Below are 6,588 nucleotides of genomic sequence, written 5' to 3'. Positions count from 1 at the left end.
AAAAGACAGTATTCCCTGAAATCTCAAGGAGGGAAAATTTTCATGTAGAACTCACAAAAGTAGTAATTAAAAAATAAGTATGTGACACTCTCAATATAAGATCTAGTCCAATTCTACTGGATGCAATAGCATTGTTCTTGATAGTAAAGATAGGAGGGCATTCTTGCCATCATGTCTATCCTGTAACTAATACCACTTCATTGGATCTGAACCCTTCTAGATTCATGAGATTCATGGTGTGATGATCTGGATATTGCTATTTTATAATTTCATGACTCTTCCACACTGCCCTAAAGAGAATTAACCCACACATCCTCCCCTGCCCCGAATATCCTCTCACTTGATGCTGTAGCATATAATATAAAGTATATGTTAGAAAGTTTATGAAAGACAGTTTTTATTAAATAGTCTGTTTTCCCTCTAGTGGAAACCAGTGAACAAATACATTAGTTCATGGGGCAACTTTTGCCTTCCCTCTGTTAAATGCCTTGCTGAATCATAGGTGGTGCTAAACTGTACGCAGAGTTCATAAAGCAGTTGAATTTCAAGTCACTAGAAATGACTTTTGGAACTGTTCCTTTGAGAACAGATCCAAAAATTGACAGCTAGATGAACAGGAACAGAGTTGGCTTCCGGTGTGTAGTAAAACCACTGAAAAACAATGCTGCTGTGAGAGAAATGGTTTCCTGGGTAGAATTTAGCTGGTTTTCCTCCTACATTCATCTAAAGCCTTCTGAAAGTATAGTCTTCTATAGCAGAGGATTTACACCGTGAACAAGTCATTACATTTGCATCTTGTTTCACAGAATTTCTCTTTGGAACCAGCAGGCTTTGGAAGTTAAATGATTCAAAGTATTTTTGTGTAAAGTAGTTGTTAGTATAGTGACCATGCTTTTAATATGATCACTTCGATGTGCACAGTAAATAATCATGTCTTAAACTATTCTATTTCTTTCTAAATATCTCGAAATAGTATCTATATATTTTTGTATGCATAGCAACTAAACCCTTTCAAATATATTTATGCATTATGCTGAGTGGATTGATCATAAAGAAGCATTTTGATATGGGAAGATAGGTACAATAGAGCAATTATCATAACCCAAGTAAAGTTCATATTTTTCAGACTAGATTCTTTTTCCTCTTGCTCCTTTCAGAAATACACATTTTAAAAAATTGGTTTCCTTTGGTTTGTTTGTTATTTCATTCCTAATGCTTCTCATCTGCCATCTAGTAAAGGTCATAGAAATATTAATGTACTCCAAAGCAAGAGGACCAAAAAGCTTTGCTTTCAACAAAGCTTAGAGTATGGGGATGCAAATTGCAAAAAATCAGTGGCCTGTATCTTCTCACAGAATTATTTAGTAATGAATATACCAAGTGAAAGGGAAATGTCTGTTGGGTAAACAATACACATAAACAACTTCATGGTAGGAAAATTATATAAGAGTCAGTGGTGATCCTAGCTTGAAATCTTGAAAATGACTGGAGAAAATAAGGTACTTATAGAGAAGTCAGAAACCAAAAGCGTTTAATAACTGGAAACTTTGGTTTGTTTTACTGCAGATGGAAGCTTCTCTTATTTGATAAAATGCAATTAAAACCAGAAAAACATCATGAACAGGTAGAGATTTTTTTTTTTCTTTCATAAACTGAGAGACTAAGTACTATTTACTTGGTGAAGTCTTGCAAAGAAGAGGAGAAAAAAAATTATAATTGGGGTATTCCCCTTCATGGGTGGCTAAAATCCCCTTGTTTCAGGTCTCAGCATCTCTTAGTCTTTGCTGTCTTTTCTGCTACCCCAGCAATGTGGGACTCAAGAGGCCTGACTTCACTTTAGAACAGGACCCTATGTTTTCCCCAGTGTACAGGAATACAAAGCAGCTCTGCAAACTATGTATCAAGCCATCCCAGAGGAGATTGCTTCCAAAATACTGACCTGAGTGCTGAGGCAGGATGGCTGCTTATCACCTCCTGCATAGCCATTTGCACTTGGAACATGTAATTGCTGGCTTTGCAGTAAGGACTGAGGACACCCCTTCTCGTGCAAATGCCAGCGTGTGACATTTAATGGCAGTAAGTCTGTGCCTCACATCTTCTCTGAATAACACCAGCTCTGAGAGCATCCTTAGAAAATACTCTGTAAAGGCTGAGAAGGGAAATAAGTGCCCAAATCATCCCTCATTTACAAAATGTGACTTTCATTGGGGCTTCTCAGACAAATAGGAAGCAAGCCTTAGTGTAGTTGCTTATGGAACCAGACAAAACCATTGCAGCTGTTCTGTGCTCATTACTTGGTCTAGAAATGAGCATACCTAGAAAGTTTATCACATATTGGCCCTAAAAGTCAAAGGCCTTTAGGCATCCACATTCCACTGACTGGTAGTTTTGTTTGCCTGAAAGGGCAACTTCAGAGCATCACTAATTCAGCAGCTGGTCACACTGGAGGTGCTTCTGCTTATACTGCAAGCCTCTAGTAGTATCTGTCATATATAGACAATTTTCAGTCATTAAAAAGACAATGATCAGGTTCCATCTTACATAAAAGGCATTGTATGGCTCCTTGTTGTCATCCTGTATGAAACAAATCTATGTATGTAAATTACATGTACACTCATTATCTTAGGATTTTGTCATGAACTCCAGTATTCTCAGAATTGGAATAAATGATGAATGTGTCTCAGCTCATTGCTGGATCTCAGTTTTAGAATAGCTTACACCTTGCTGAATCCTGTAATGTAAACCTTCTCATTGATATTTATGACCTCTAAAAACCCCATAGAACACTTGCTCTACATCACCTAAGCTAGTTAACTGTTTTGCTGCTGGTATGAAGTCTAACATTCAGATATTGCAGTTATTTAATAAAGTAAGAGTGCATTTATTAAATCCATGAATTTCCTCCAACAAGGAGTTTCCTTGAGTATTCAGTGAGTCCACTTCTTTTATGTTAAAAAAAAATATTATTAGAATTTCTCAAAAGCTGAACCAAGTTTCTTACAGGACCTTTATATTTTTGAACAAAGAATATCCAGAAAATTCTGCATGAAGTAAAGGTAAAGCTCTCAGCTGAAAAAAACTAGTAACATCTTTCTGTCACATTCAGTTCACCAGTGACAGCCAGTCAGTTCAGGATAAAAAGCCTACCCAAGATCAGAAAGAAGTCCTGTCCAGTTAACCAGGTACAGACCTAATTTCCAATTTACCTACATCATGCTCTCAGTTCTCTTAACTTTTCCCCTGCTACACACACACTCCTTTAGTATGGGATAAGAGAGTCTTGCTTTGTAAAAAAATAAGAAAATCAAGGAGGAAAAGGGATAGACAAAACCTAAGTGCCCCTACTATTATTTTATTGAAATTAAAATTTGAGCTAGTTTCTTTTCCTGCAGGCTCCAAGTTGCTCTTGCTATTTCTCTAATTCTAGCCCTAACCTGAATAGCTATTACTGTGAAATCTCATAGAACTTCCTAGGCTCATTTACATTTTTTTTTTCTGACAGCCTTGCATGAAACAATTAAATAATTTGGGTAAGCAGTCACCCCAATCAAAATATTTTCCAGTTAATTAACAGATCAGATATCAGTGAAGAAAAGCATATAATTGTATTAGCCACCATCAGTTTGAAAGAGTAACTGTGCTAGTATGTACACATCTCAAATAATGACACAGCCAGCAGGCTTTAGATCAAATTAATTTACATTTAAAATAATTAAAGAATAAAGGAGAAATTATTGAAATTACTGAAGATTTTGTGGAAGGCAAGCCACAACACAAATGCAAGTGATTAAAATGAAAAGCCTTAATGACAGTGGCCAGTGACTTCAGTGCTATGTAAATCAGGCTGCAGCTTTCCAATGGCTAAAAATTCAGTGCATGGAAGGCAATATATGCCTAAACCAGAAATCAGATGGGATTTAATTATTCAAATAAAAAATTGAAGTTAATTCTCCTCCCCACAATATACATAAAGCTGCACAACTGCCAGTACATCCTGAGGCTGCCCCTTTGGCGTGAAAGTTGCCTAAACACTGAGGCTGTGACCATACTGGTGAATTAAAATACCTCCAGAGCCATTTGATGGCACTTTGGTCAAGGAATAGCCAATATCCATGCTGTTGACAAGACCCCAAAACAAGTGTGCCACAGATAAGAAGAATTGATAGTTTCTGCGTATTTTGCAATTTATGTCTGAGACATTTTTAGGTGTGTGAAGAAGAGTGCTGTTCAGCATGGAGCAAAAATATGCGGAACACCAGGCTAAAAATCTAATATTATAGCTAGTTCTGCTTATAGCCAGGAACAGTCTCCAGTGGTGTTCAGTTAGCACATATGAAAAAATGGCAGAAATTTTCTTCAAAGCTTGCATAGTTACCTGATAATGTGTATACATGAGCCAGATTAAGTTCCAGAAATGAACAGCAATAAAAAATCTGTTTCCCCAAGCTGCTTGTCCCCTGAGATTTAGGATATGTCCTTGGGAAGAAGAAATATGGATAGAACTCACAACTGTGATGGGAATAAGATGGCCATAAGCCTCAGAAAAGAATCATGACATAATTAAAAAAAAAAAATAGTTTGGAGAGGAGGTCTGGAGATCATCTGTGTAAACTCCAAATTCACAATGAGACCAATGGTGAAGGCAAAACATTTTGCTCAGGGCCTTGCCCAACTGGATTATGAAACTTCTCCAAAAATGTAGGCTCCACAACCTATCTGGGCAACATGTTCCAATGCTTCCCAACTCTCCTTTTGAGCTTGTTTTCCTTGTAGTGCCCTTGTTCCTGTTTGTGACCATTGCCTCCTGTCACTTGGCATCTGGTGTTGTCTAATCTGTAACTGTACCCTCCCATCTGACACCTTTCCTTCAGGGTAAAGTAACCCAATTCCCAGGTCCTTAGATGATGTGATCCAGGCCCAGAACCCTCTCTGTGGCTCTCCTCTGGACACCCCTGTTTGTCAATAGTCACCTTCCCTATCTCCAGGCATGGTATGGTTTACCCAGGCTTCTTGAATCCTTTAAGCCAGGAGACTGATGAACTTCCATACCACGTAAAAGAGATGTGAGAAGGGGGAGGGAGGAAAGAAGGGAAAGTTGTTTCCCAGATTCTTTTTTATTAGAAAGACATTTTGTAGATGTTTTTATGTTGTAAAGGCCCTAATCCTAGTAAAAATAATAGGGTTTTAAACAGACACAGCAGGGTTTTAAACATTAGCAGTAAATCTGCTAATGCACATATATCTGTGTGTGTATATTTATGTATAGATATGTATGTGTATATCTTAACTGCCTGGGTTGAAGTGGCTACACACCAAGTGCTGCAGACAGCCCAGCTTCAGGTTTGCACATGCACCTGCCATTCCTGCCTCTTTAGGCACCCTCCCCCACACTCCTTTTGTTTAAATTAGGGATGTGGCTTTCCCTATGAGAGGAGGTTACTTCAAAATTTGACCTTCCACTACCTTCAAGGCACTTGGTCTCTTTTTCTGTTTTGGCCCCAAGTGACTGCTCATTATGAGAGAATTTACTTATACACTGACTTTTGCACTTCTCTGATGGTATACAGTACATTAAAACCCTAAACTTTTTTTAGAGGCAGTTCTGTAGCGTGGATGAGTTTTTTTAGAACAGACAGGGTGTCAGTTGACTTGCAACAGCTAACCTGCCTCCATATAACACTTGCTGGCAGAGTGCTATGAATTTCCTTTATATCAGCTACTCCTCACTCTAATTTACCTTTCAAGTGGGCTAATGAAATGCATTGCTACAGTCCATCTGTCTTTAAAAATAAAAAACCTACTCACTACCCCAATTCTGCAGTACAGAATAGCAGAGAAAAAGAATCTAATATGACAGAGACAGGCTCCCATCATATTTGTAAAACTTTCCTAGGAAGGAAATCCTGTCAATTTTCAAAAGTTCCTCGTCTATCCAGACATTTCATTTAGACCTGTGTTTTTGTGTATAATAAATTGCTTCTAGTTGGCTGAAAATCATTTTTAGCTCTTATCTCTGTGATCGGTTACCCCTGCTGTTCTTTAATGGCCTTCACCTCATTATGCAACTAGTCATTAAAAGCTTAGTATCCAGTACAATGGTGGCTTATGTAAAGTGATCTATGAGAGCTTTATATAGGCTTACCAGCCGCAGCCTTAATTTTACTCATTCGTCTTAATTTTTTGTAATCATTTTTTGTAAAAAGGGTATAATGTCAGGCATGCTTCCCTGCGACTGACAGATCCAATCTAGCAGATAATTACCATAAGGAAATTGATGTTTTAGTGTGCAGGGGAGAATTTAATTTACTCAGACATCCTACAGTACAATACATTCCAAAAGATATGAGGATTTAAGTTTTTAAGAAATTAAATTTCACTATTTAACATGATTACTTATGTTGAACATCATTAACTAGCTTTTTTTTAACTGTTTGATATAATTACAAGAGCAGTTATGTGGTCTAAAATCCAAAGTTGTCTTTAAATAAGGGTTAAGGATCCATGAGGTACAGAAAAGAGGGTTGCATTCTTTCTCTCTCCCTCTCCAACACCAGCCTTCCAGCAGCAGCATTAAAAAAAATCTATAGA

This window comes from Chamaea fasciata, unplaced genomic scaffold (assembly GCF_029207755.1).
Source record: "Chamaea fasciata isolate MVZ Bird 193981 ecotype frontalis unplaced genomic scaffold, bChaFas1.0.hap1 SCAF_1, whole genome shotgun sequence".
Taxonomy (NCBI): Eukaryota; Metazoa; Chordata; class Aves; order Passeriformes; family Sylviidae; genus Chamaea; species Chamaea fasciata.
Note: the sequence above shows the minus strand (reverse complement) of the source record.